The following is a 14093-nucleotide window of genomic DNA, read 5'->3' on the forward strand; positions in this document are numbered from 1 at the left end:
AAGAAGAAAGATGGGAGTTTGAGGTTATGCATAGATTACAGGGAGCTGAACCGAGTGACGATAAGGAACAAGTATCCTTTGCCAAGGATAGATGACCTATTTGATCAGTTGAGCGGGGCAACAGTCTTTTCTAAGATTGATTTGAGGTCGGGGTACCATCAGGTGAAGATTAGAGAGGTGGATATACCAAAGACAGCTTTCACGTCGAGGTATGGCCATTATGAGTATGTGGTGATGCCGTTTGGGTTGTCTAATGCGCCGGCAGTGTTTATGGATTTGATGAACAGAATCTTTAGATAGTTCTTGGACCAGTTTGTAGTGGTGTTTATCGATGATATCTTAGTCTACTCTAAGACTAAGGAGGAGCATGAGGAGCATCTGAGGATCGTGTTGCAGACTTTGAGAGATCATGAGTTGTATGCTAAACTGTCCAAGTGTGAGTTCTGGTTAGAGAAAGTTGCTTTCCTGGGGCATGTAATCTCTAAAGATGGGGTAGCTGTGGATCCGGCGAAGATTGAGGCGGTGACAAAGTAGGAAGCACCGAAGAATGTTGTTTTGAGGTTAGGAGTTTCTTGGGTTTAGTGGATACTACGACGGTTCGTGAAAGATTTCTCCAAGATAGCTAGACCGATGACAGCGTTGATGAGGAAAGAGAACAGGTTTCGTTGGGACGAGAGTTGTGAGACGGCGTTCCAAACATTAAAGGAGCGTTTGACCACAGCTCCTGTCTTAGCATTGCCTGAAGGGAGCGCGAACTTTGAGGTTTATACAGATGCCTCGAATAATGGGCTGAGATGTGTGTTAATGTAGAATGGCAAAGTGATTGCCTATGCTTCTAGGCAATTGAAGCCTTATGAGGAGAACTACCCTACTCATGATCTGGAGTTGGGTGCAGTGGTGTTTCCTCTCAAGATTTGGAGACATTACCTTTATGGAGCAATCTTTAAGGTATTTTCTGATCACAAGAGTCTCAAGTACATCTTCACGCAGAAGGAGTTGAACATGAGACAGAGGAGGTGGATGGAGCTGATTGGCGATTATGACATGGAAATTATCTACCATGAAGGGAAAGCCAATGTTGTAGCTGATGCTTTGAGTAGGAAGAGTGTACATTCCCTGTGTACAACTCTATCTTTGATGAGGCTGAGGGATGAGGTAACGAGTTTTGGGATACATATGATGCAGAAAAGAGATGCCATGGGTGATATGACAGTACATCTTGAGTTTTATGATGATATTCGGGATAAGCAGGCTTTGGATCCTAAGATAGTGGAGTGGAGAGATGGAGTAGAGAAAGGGACAGTGTCCCGGTTTTCTATTCATACAGATGGTAGTTTGAGGTTTGATGGTAGGTGGTGTGTTCCTAATGACGAGGGGTTGAAAAAGACTATCATGACAGAGGCACATTGCACACCATATTCAGTTCATCCAGGAGGAGACAAGCTATACAAGGATTTGAAGAAAACATTTTGGTGGCCTGGGATGAAGAAAGAGATAGCTGAGTTTGTATCCCGTTGTTTGACATGCCAGAGAGTTAAAGGGGAACAGCGACGACCACAAGGTAAGATTCAGTCTTTAGAGGTGCCTGAGTGGAAGTGGGAATCCATTTCCATGGATTTCATTGTGGGTTTGCCAAAGAGTCAACAAGGTAACAACATGATTTGGGTGATAGTGGATCGTCTGACCAAGTCAGCTCACTTTGTTCCAATGAAAGATACATGGACTAAGGCACAATTGGCTATGGCCTGTCGAAAGAACGTGCTTAAGTTACATGGAGTCCCTAAGGACATAGTGTCTGACAGAGATGCGAGGTTTATATCGAGGTTTTGGAAGGAGTTGCAGGAATCGTTGGGAACAACTTTGAAGATGAGTACAGCATTTCATCCTGCGATGACGGCGACTGAGAGAACAATCAAGACTCTTGAGGATATGTTGCGAGCCTGTGTGATGGATTTTGGTGGTAGCTGGGAGCAGAGGTTGGACTTGATAGAATTTTCTTACAATAACAGTTATCACACCAGTATAGGTATGGCACCGTTTGAGGCTTTGTATGGGAGGAGATGTAGGAGTCCAATCTGTTGGGACGATAGTCTTTGAGGCAAAGTGGGTTTTAGGACCGAGATGGTGCATGAGATGGTGGAACAGATTAAGATGATCAGGGAACGGATGAGAGCAGCCCAGGATCGACAAAAGAGTTATGCAGATCTACATCGTCGGGACATAGAGTTTCAAGTTGGGGACAAGGTTCTTTTGAAAGTGTCTCCTATGCGTGGGGTTATGAGATTTGGGAAGAAAGGCAAGTTAAGTCAGAAGTTTATAGGGCCTTATGAGATCTTAGAGCGAGTTGGGGAAGTTGCTTATCGTCTGGCTTTACCAGCTGCGTTAGAGAGAGTGCATAATGTGTTTCATGTATCGCATCTGCGAAAGTATGTGAGTGACCCGTCACATGTGTTGGAGGCAGAGAGCTTAGAGCTAGATGAGTCCTTATCATATCTTGAGGTGCCTAAGGAGATTCTAGACCGAAAGGTTAGAAAGACTAGGAGTGGTGAGACAATTTTGCTTAAGATCCTGTGGTCTAACCACGAGACCGAGGAAGCTACATGGGAGCCAGAGGAAGCTATGAAAGAGCGTTACCCTTTCCTTTTTGATCAGGTATGTATGGTTACGGGGACGTAACCTTGTTTCTTTTAGGGGGGTAGGAGATGATCGCGAGCAGTTTTTAAGAGTTTTATACCCCTTTTATATGTTGTGTCGGGATGTTTGTCGGGGTGAGTTGGGTTAGTATCATGTTTTATGTTGAATTTTGTTTGATGGTTGAGTCGGGAATGTTGGGGGAGTACCTTTTGTGACACCCTCACTTATCGCGGAAAAGTAAACACGTAATTCTAGAATAAAACTGCATGGATATGTTTGTAATAGGTTCATTTGGGTAAAAACCTGTAATTTTTAAAACCTGAACCTGTTAAAAAGATATCCAAATTGGAAGGTGTCAAACATACAAGGTCTAACTAGAAGTTTCATAACATAACCATCGCTAAAGTCGCGAATAGCAAATTATACAACTAAATGTAAAGAGGGAGACATATGTCCCTAAAATGTATGTGACATAAAAAGGGTTTAAGGGTCACCATAAAATAAAGCCAATCTAGGTCCCAAGGTTACTTTGCTCGCTAGCTCGTCCATGTACCCCATATATGCATCACCTACCTGTCATTCGCATTTTATACAAATACGAAAGCCACAGTCAGTGGGGAGTAACTCCGAGTTCTCCCAGCCACGAAATGTCATAATTAATATAACATGTAAACATAAGAATATGAATACGAATCACACACTGCCTTAGCATATAGATGCTAAGGCAATCGTGCTTATCATGTGAACAACAATATAACGCCACATAGTCCTAGCATGTGAATACTAGACCGACTCATACTACACTATCATGTGAATCACATAACATCCAGGAATCCAAACTCTATCAACCATAGCCGGCTTGCATCTCACCTTCTATGATTCATAGAATCATCAAACAAGAAAGGGCAATATATCAAAGACAGGCATAAGTTCTTAGTACGGTCAATAGTCACTTTGTAACTCGAGTCTATACCACGAGGTAGGGAAGGTAATCGAACCGGTATCTTGGCTCAGCGGTTACTATTAAGAAAACATGGCCAAGAGACAACACAACCCTAGCCTAAAATCTGCGCAGACTGAAACCACTACAAAAAGGAGACTTTCTTACCTTAAAAGGAGGAGGAAGGAAACGGGAAGAGAATGGTACAAAAATTATCGAATTTGGTTGAGAATGGAGGCGGGATCTGGGGTTTGAATGATCGGAAAATGACGGACTGATGTTGTTGCTGTTGATTTGTTTTTCGCAGGGAAAAAAAAAATAAGAAAGAAAGAGGAAAGTAGGGAGTGCGTGAGAACGAGGGATTATAATAATAATGATAATAATAATAATAAGACACCAGCTAGCTTGCTAGCTTCTAATTATACGTACGTTTCTTCATCGTTAAGTAATTTCGTTCGTTTTTAAAATCGTCTCGAGTTAAATAGAAGCGATTTTAGTAATGTTTTTCGAGATAAAACATACTCAATAATAAATAAATTTAATGAGTGAAAATAAAATAAACTCAGCCAGCTAACGGAAATAATAAGAATTCGATTCGAATCGTAGTTATTAACGATTTTTACGAAACTAACGGATATTAATAAAAATTGCTAATTTAGTGAAATAAGCTCAAAATAGCTAATTGGACGGTTTTGTTCCCAAAATCCATCTCGGGTTCACTTAAAACAACTTTCATAAGAACTCGTAAAGAAACGGAAATTATTAAATAAATAAACTCGAACTAACTTCAATAAATTCGAACTAACTTTAAATAAACTTATTAATGATTATTAAAATTAACGTATCAAATTATGATGAAATTAATTAATTAGCTAAGCATATATATATAAATCGTTAAATGATGTAATTAAATTCAAAATAGCAATTAAAAGAATTTTATTCAACTTAATAAAATACGGGGTGTTACAATCACCCCATCTTTTAAAAAGTTTCGTCCTCGAAACTTGAAAGTAGAAATGGAAGGTTATGAAAATAAAACTGGAATTGAGATCGGTAACTAAAACATTTAAAAGGTCACTTATTGTAAGAATCAAAATTTTTTTTTTTTTTTTTTTTTTTTTTCAAGAATTTCAACTAAAATTTTCCGACAGAACCAGACTCTCATCAGAGAAACGGATGTGTTCTCGTTACGTATTCAAGAACATCTCATTCCAAATCAAAGATAAGGTCAAAAGGCAAATCATTTGTATAAATCAAAAATCAAAATACCTTCAAAAACATTAATGAAGAGTTTTCAAAAATATAAGTCTCATTCATGGAACGGAATTGCTCTTGTCGTGCACACAAGAACGCTAACTTTCCAAGTCAGAGACAAATTTAAAACAAAAACTATTCGCCGACAATCGTAGAACAAGTTATCAAATGTTTCCAATAACTAGTTCTAACATCCGATCAACGTTAAAATCAAAATAAGAGAAAGGTAATCTTCTCAAATGTTCTTTTGTAAAAAGCCAAAGTAGAAATAAAGGTTTCACCTTTAAACTAAAAGGGGAGTTAAATTCCGGAAATATAATATTAAACTTTGACAAAGAAGTCATAAATAGATCAAGGTTAATAGAAATTGGATAAAATTTAAAGAAATTTCGGGTCTAGTAATTAAAATTACGATAAATGAATTTATATTCAAGGAAGGAATAGGGAACTAAATCAAATTTTCATTTTTCAAGTCTTCAAAAAATAGGTTAGGTTTGCAGAAGTGACATAAACTTTTAAGAATGAATCGAAACCGGTAGCTTGAAAGTTTAGAAGTTGTACAAAAAGGAAAGTAACTTAGATAGCATAAAAACAAAGTATGTTAAGAGAGCTCAAACTTAAGCCACAAGAGAGCTATAATGACTTTCATAGGGTAAAAATTGAAGTCAAAATTACAAGGATGTCAAAGATAGAGTTTCACAAGATACGAGTGTCAAACTTAAAGGAGGAGCAAGATGAAGCGAGGAAAGGAGGTATGAACGGTAACGCTCATGATCAAGGAGAAAGGGAAAATTAGACAAGAAGGAAACGCCAAGTACTCGAATCCCAAATAACAACATCGGCCTAAACGGTTTCGAAAACTTCCCAACGACAAAACTTATGACCAAAACACTTCCAAGGATTTTCTCAAATCATTTATGTTACTTCATCCTAATTTATCCCCTAAAACATGGTACTCCACTATAAGTGTGATTTCATCACTCCAAATCCCCAAACATCCACCAACATCTTCCACAAGATCAAGGTCAACTGGTCAAGGTTTCCAACAAAGCTATACTCATATCCAACTAGTGTCAACTATGGGTTTCTCAAAAAGTAAAACCCTCAATCAAAAATCCCAACACCAGGCTCTAAATTCCCAGAAAAGGTTCCTCAAATATTCCACAAAGTTCTCATTTCAAAATAAGGTAGTAGCATGTCAACCCAAAGTCTGAAAAATCAATAGAATCTCGAGCCCTTCTATCCTTTCTAGTTACCAAAACAAGTGCTAAGACTTCCCAACAATGTAGCTTACTCTCACTCTCATACCATTCTTCAAGTAGTAATCAATATCACTCACTTAAACCAACCAATAATCCCACATTTAACATTTCTCACATGGGGACACAAACATTAAACCCTCATATCCAAGGCAACTACCAAAGTTAATCCCAAACTTGACTTAGTCGATCCTATATCCTCAATTTCACCATTCAATTTTATCCACCTTAGGTCAAGTACTAAGCACTATTATCCCAAACATAAACAACAAAGCCAAGTTCTATAACTTTAATCATCTAGGCAACTCATTCCTAACACAAAGAATCTACCAATCAATTATACTCACTTTGTCAAGGAACTAGGTATAAGAATCACTAAGTATGTCTCATCACCTTACCTAAGTCTTTCTAACATCACATCCTCTCAAAACCAGGGTTAAGGGTCAGATACAAACAATCTCCTCAAAAGTCGAATTTTCCAACCAAGGTCAACATTCCTCAAAAGAAAGAGTATTATCTAATGGCGTTAAGGGAGGATAAGCAAAGAACAAAGGACAAGTTAGGAGTACACGCGTAGCTTTTAAAGTAAAACAGAAGGGAGTTTAAAAGGAGGATAAGCACCAAGAGATTAAGAATAAGGCGAGATACAAAAAGAACGAGAAACGTCTTCAAGGAAGTAGAAGAATTCTTCAAAGGTTGAACAAATCTTCAATCCTCAAATAATAGGCACTAAATCTTGATCTTCGTAAAATATAAGTGTCCTTTCAATGGAACGGAGATACTCTTGGCGATCACTCAAGAACATCAATATTCCAATTCAAAGACATAAAAATACATTTTTACACCAACAAATGATAAAACTAATTATCGACGTCTCAATAACAAGCTTTAACACTAATTGACGTTAAAACCAGTGAAAAACATTAAAATATTTTCAAAACCTTTAGTTCAAATTTTTTTTTTTTAAAAAGGGCAAAAACTCCATTAACTATAAATAAGTTCACGGTCATTGATCTAAGAACGCAACAATTATTAAATGACAATCAACAAACATGTTAGTACCTAACAAAGAGCAAACACAAAGAGACTACAACATAAGATCCTAAATCTACCCATCTTACCGGTCTCTCAAGTTTATTATTTTAAGGTCAAGTTATTTATAGTGGGGTGCACAAACGTGCGTCGGGAGCAAATATGCTCTGATACCAACTGTGACACCCTCACTTATCGCGGAAAAGTAAACACGTAATTCTAGAATAAAACTGCATGGATATGTTTGTAATAGGTTCATTTGGGTAAAAACCCGTAATTTTAAAACCCGAACCCGTTAAAAAGATATCCAAATTGGAAGGTGTCAAACATACAAGGTCTAACTAGAAGTTTCATAACATAACCATCGCTAAAGTCGCGAATAGCAAATTATACAACTAAATGTAAAGAGGGAGACATATGTCCCTAAAATGTATGTGACATAAAAAGGGTTTAAGGGTCACCATAAAATAAAGCCAATCTAGGTCCCAAGGTTACTTTGCTCGCTAGCTCGTCCATGTACCCCATATATGCATCACCTACACATTCGCATTTTATACAAATACGAAAGCCACGGTCGATGGGGAGTAACTCCGAGTTCTCCCAAATGCACGAAATGTCATAATTAATATAACATGTAAACATAAGAATATGAATACGAATCACACATTGCCTTAGCATATAGATGCTAAGGCAATCGTGCTTATCATGTGAACAACAATATAACGCCACATAGTCCTAGCATGTGAATACTAGACCGACTCATACTACACTATCATGTGAATCACATAACATCCAGGAATCCAAACTCTATCAACCATAGCCGGCTTGCATCTCACCTTCTATGATTCATAGAATCATCAAACAAGAAAGGGCAATATATCAAAGACAGGCACAAGTTCTTAGTACGGTCAATAGTCACTTTGTAACTCGAGTCTATACCACGAGGTAGGGAAGGTAATCGAACCGGTATCTTGGCTCAGCGGTTACTATTAAGAAAACATGGCCAAGAGACAACACAACCCTAGCCTAAAATCACGAGACCTAGACATGCGGATACACACCACCGCACCCAAGACTCACAACTTTTTTAAAACAAAGTGAAGTGAGTACCCTAAGGACACCACCGAAGGGTTGGCTAGTACTTAAGCTGACCCCATACTATCAAAATAAGTACCTGAGGTCATGCCCCAACTTGGATAAACATCCACTAGTCAGGAACACAAAGGCTATCAAGCAGTGAACATATACTCGTCAGAGACTATAAAGACCTATCTATGATGAAGGCCGAAATACTCACCTAGGACCTAGTCACGCTAGTCCCAAATTTTTGAATACTTTAGCCCACACCACACAAGACTCACCACACAAGTCAAGTAAGACACCCACTTAACCTTAAGAGGGCAAAAAGTCCTACTTACCAACATAAATTCTAACATTCTATCATGTGAAAGCTATATAAATGTCTATTTACAACATACAATCCCAACAGTTCCTCAATAAGAATTCAATACTAATTTCTAATTCTAACAATAGTAATCATATTAAAGGCTTCAGGGGAAACTAGGGCCATTTCTACAATATAAGATACTATTAAATACAATCAACTATACATGTGAACCTAAGATATAATAAATGGCCTAAAACAAGAAAAAAGGCCGATTATCTAATTCATTCAACCGAATTTTTACCCGCAACCCCACCTGCGATAGGTACGGGTTAAATTGCTGACCAATCACTCAATTAATCGACATCGCATCGATCAAAGGGACTAAGGCTCGATTTTGACAATCAACAAAACATTACAATTATCACTATAAAATTCATTTTGCTATTTCCAATTTCTATCATGTGAGAAATGAAAGTAAATCATTATCAATCACTTAAACACTTAACAATCAACAGGCACACATTAACTACTAATGTGACATTTATTCGTCGAGTAACTCGGAATAGTTACCTTACGCTAGCAAAGAGACAAGCAATAAACTTGAGAAAGCTTCTAAAACCCAAAATTACTCTTCCTCTTCAACCACATATGAGCCACCTAAAATAATTATGTGAAAGGACGATATTAACGAATTATCTTTATAAAAAAATATGAGACGTAAATTAATTTAATTATATTTTAAATAAACCAAACTAGCGTCAAAACAATTATAGATACGGCCCAAACTCGCGACTTAGCCAGGCCACTGCCTAGGCCACGGCCAGGCCACAGCTAGGCCAACCTTATAAAAGTCACTCTCGTCCCAAAAATTAATTCAATCTCAACTCTCTACCCCATCTCTCTCATTACTCCGTCCTATAATATAATACTCCATAGTAACCAAATTTCCATCTCAATTTCAATACTGATATAGTCAAATATTCCATTAAAGAAATTGCTCAACATTTAGAGAGTATACCTCTAAGCTACTCACCCACGAGTCGAAGTCAAAGAGTACGACAATAAAAATTACAATACAAGTATCCTCTCTTAAATCACCATATAACCAAAGCTCACATTCAAACTCTTTATCTTAATTTTCATTCTGTTTAACAAAATCCCAATATATGACAAGGTATACATTTGGATGATCAACTCCTACTATGCTCTCTTATAATTGTCCGTTCACCATCAAAAATAAGTTCTTACACTACACTACCACTACAAAATGATATTAGCTAAACATTATTTACCATTTAAGAAGTCTTATCACCCCTTCCAATTAACTATACTCCATCGTTAAACACTATTTAGTACCATCAAATATGGAGTAGATCATTATCACAAACTAATTGATTCCTATTCCATAATCAATCTGATACCATTAATATATATATTATTACTTATCCAACTATATTTCTAATTTGACCAGAACCATTGCAAACTTTTGGTTTACTATAATTAAACTCTACCTACCCATCTCACAATCAAACCTAAGGATATAAAATAAAATACTAGTACTTGGTATACATAATACGGTGAAACAATCATGTATACTATAATCACTACTACAAACATTTTTGTTATCAAATCTTACATATAATAGCATATTCACATCCATCCTCAACAATAATAGTAATAGAAGCGGTACAATCGTGTTACCTTAAACGCCCTTATTCTTCGAATAAATGGTCCACAAGGCACGAGCCTCACCCCGGGTCTTCGAATCCTTCATAAAAGGCCAAGAAAACGGAATAAAGAAGCTAAAAGACGACACTTTTATAAGACGGCGAAAGACGAAACCACTACAAAAAGGAGACTTTCTTACCTTAAAAGGAGGAGGAAGGAAACGGGAAGAGAATGGTACAAAAATTATCGAATTTGGTTGAGAATGGAGGCGGGATCTGGGGTTTGAATGATCGGAAAATGACGGACTGATGTTGTTGCTGTTGATTTGTTTTTCGCAGGGAAAAAAAAAATAAGAAAGAAAGAGGAAAGTAGGGAGTGCGTGAGAACGAGGGATTATAATAATAATGATAATAATAATAATAAGACACCAGCTAGCTTGCTAGCTTCTAATTATACGTACGTTTCTTCATCGTTAAGTAATTTCGTTCGTTTTTAAAATCGTCTCGAGTTAAATAGAAGCGATTTTAGTAATGTTTTTCGAGATAAAACATACTCAATAATAAATAAATTTAATGAGTGAAAATAAAATAAACTCAGCCAGCTAACGGAAATAATAAGAATTCGATTCGAATCGTAGTTATTAACGATTTTTACGAAACTAACGGATATTAATAAAAATTGCTAATTTAGTGAAATAAGCTCAAAATAGCTAATTGGACGGTTTTGTTCCCAAAATCCATCTCGGGTTCACTTAAAACAACTTTCATAAGAACTCGTAAAGAAACGGAAATTATTAAATAAATAAACTCGAACTAACTTCAATAAATTCGAACTAACTTTAAATAAACTTATTAATGATTATTAAAATTAACGTATCAAATTATGATGAAATTAATTAATTAGCTAAGCATATATATATAAATCGTTAAATGATGTAATTAAATTCAAAATAGCAATTAAAAGAATTTTATCCAACTTAATAAAATACGGGTGTTACAATCACCCCATCTTTTAAAAAGTTTCGTCCTCGAAACTTGAAAGTAGAAATGGAAGGTTATGAAAATAAAACTGGAATTGAGATCGGTAACTAAAACATTTAAAAGGTCACTTATTGTAAGAATCAAATTTTTTTTTTTTTTTTTTTCAAGAATTTCAACTAAAATTTTCCGACAGAACCAGACTCTCATCAGAGAAACGGATGTGTTCTCGTTACGTATTCAAGAACATCTCATTCCAAATCAAAGATAAGGTCAAAAGGCAAATCATTTGTATAAATCAAAAATCAAAATACCTTCAAAAACATTAATGAAGAGTTTTCAAAAATATAAGTCTCATTCATGGAACGGAATTGCTCTTGTCGTGCACACAAGAACGCTAACTTTCCAAGTCAGAGACAAATTTAAAACAAAAACTATTCGCCGACAATCGTAGAACAAGTTATCAAACGTTTCCAATAACTAGTTCTAACATCCGATCAACGTTAAAATCAAAATAAGAGAAAGGTAATCTTCTCAAATGTTCTTTTGTAAAAAGCCAAAGTAGAAATAAAGGTTTCACCTTTAAACTAAAAGGGGAGTTAAATTCCGGAAATATAATATTAAACTTTGACAAAGAAGTCATAAATAGATCAAGGTTAATAGAAATTGGATAAAATTTAAAGAAATTTCGGGTCTAGTAATTAAAATTACGATAAATGAATTTATATTCAAGGAAGGAATAGGGAACTAAATCAAATTTTCATTTTTCAAGTCTTCAAAAAATAGGTTAGGTTTGCGAAGTGACATAAACTTTTAAGAATGAATCGAAACTGGTAGCTTGAAAGTTTAGAAGTTGTACAAAAAGGAAAGTAACTTAGATAGCATAAAAACAAAGTATGTTAAGAGAGCTCAAACTTAAGCCACAAGAGAGCTATAATGACTTTCATAGGGTAAAAATTGAAGTCAAAATTACAAGGATGTCAAAGATAGAGTTTCACAAGATACGAGTGTCAAACTTAAAGGAGGAGCAAGATGAAGCGAGAAAAGGAGGTATGAACGGTAACGCTCATGATCAAGGAGAAAGGGAAAATTAGACAAGAAGGAAACGCCAAGTACTCGAATCTCAAATAACAACATCACCTAAACGGTTTGAAAACTTCCCAACGACAAAACTTATGACCAAAACACTTCCAAGGATTTTCTCAAATCATTTATGTTACTTCATCCTAATTTATCCCCTAAAACATGGTACTCCACTATAAGTGTGATTTCATCACTCCAAATCCCCAAACATCCACCAACATCTTCCACAAGATCAAGGTCAACTCGTCAAGGTTTCCAACAAAGCTATACTCATATCCAACTAGTGTCAACTATGGGTTTCTCAAAAAGTAAAACCCTCAATCAAAAATCCCAACACCAGGCTCTAAATTCCCAGAAAAGGTTCCTCAAATATTCCACAAAGTTCTCATTTCAAAATAAGGTAGTAGCATGTCAACCCAAAGTCTGAAAAATCAATAGAATCTCGAGCCCTTCTATCCTTTCTAGTTACCAAAACAAGTGCTAAGACTTCCCAACAATGTAGCTTACTCTCACTCTCATACCATTCTTCAAGTAGTAATCAATATCACTCACTTAAACCAACCAATAATCCCACATTTAACATTTCTCACATGGGGACACAAACATTAAACCCTCATATCCAAGGCAACTACCAAAGTTAATCCCAAACTTGACTTAGTCGATCCTATATCCTCAATTTCACCATTCAATTTTATCCACCTTAGGTCAAGTACTAAGCACTATTATCCCAAACATAAACAACAAAGCCAAGTTCTATAACTTTAATCATCTAGGCAACTCATTCCTAACACAAAGAATCTACCAATCAATTATACTCACTTTGTCAAGGAACTAGGTATAAGAATCACTAAGTATGTCTCATCACCTTACCTAAGTCTTTCTAACATCACATCCTCTCAAAACCAGGGTTAAGGGTCAGATACAAACAATCTCCTCAAAAGTCGAATTTTCCAACCAAGGTCAACATTCCTCAAAAGAAAGAGTATTATCTAATGGCGTTAAGGGAGGATAAGCAAAGAACAAAGGACAAGTTAGGAGTACACGCGTAGCTTTTAAAGTAAAACAGAAGGGAGTTTAAAAGGAGGATAAGCACCAAGAGATTAAGAATAAGGCGAGATACAAAAAGAACGAGAAACGTCTTCAAGGAAGTAGAAGCATTCTTCAAAGGTTGAACAAATCTTCAATCCTCAGCAATAGGCACTAAATCTTGATCTTCGTAAAATATAAGTGTCCTTTCAATGGAACGGAGATACTCTTGGCGATCACTCAAGAACATCAATATTCCAATTCAAAGACATAAAAATACATTTTTACACCAACAAATGATAAAACTAATTATCAGACGTCTCCAATAACAAGCTTTAACACTAATTGACGTTAAAACCAGTGAAAAACATTAAAATATTTTCAAAACCTTTAGTTCAAATTTTTTTTTTTTAAAAAGGGCAAAAACTCCATTAACTATAAATAAGTTCACGGTCATTGATCTAAGAACGCAACAATTATTAAATGACAATCAACAAACATGTTAGTACCTAACAAAGAGCAAACACAAAGAGACTACAACATAAGATCCTAAATCTACCCATCTTACCGGTCTCTCAAGTTTATTATTTTAAGGTCAAGTTATTTATAGTGGGGTGCACAAACGTGCGTCGGGAGCAAATATGCTCTGATACCAACTGTGACACCCTCACTTATCGCGGAAAAGTAAACACGTAATTCTAGAATAAAACTGCATGGATATGTTTGTAATAGGTTCATTTGGGTAAAAACCTGTAATTTTTAAAACCTGAACCTGTTAAAAAGATATCCAAATTGGAAGGTGTCAAACATACAAGGTCCAACTAGAAGTTTCA

General features: G+C 36.1%; 1 long non-coding RNA gene across 1 annotated transcript; it reads right to left on the reverse strand.

The window, feature by feature from the left end:
• Positions 1 to 3003: 3003 nt before the first annotated feature.
• LOC141594299 (uncharacterized) lies at positions 3004 to 10519 on the reverse strand. Its single transcript, XR_012522107.1, has 4 exons — positions 10374 to 10519; positions 10208 to 10274; positions 9077 to 9163; positions 3004 to 3207 (listed from the first exon to the last, which is right to left on the reverse strand). It is a non-coding gene; the product is annotated as an uncharacterized LOC141594299 (long non-coding RNA).
• Positions 10520 to 14093: the final 3574 nt, after the last annotated feature.

The sequence above is a fragment of the Silene latifolia genome, chromosome 8, assembly GCF_048544455.1.
Source record: "Silene latifolia isolate original U9 population chromosome 8, ASM4854445v1, whole genome shotgun sequence".
NCBI lineage: Eukaryota > Viridiplantae > Streptophyta > Magnoliopsida > Caryophyllales > Caryophyllaceae > Silene > Silene latifolia.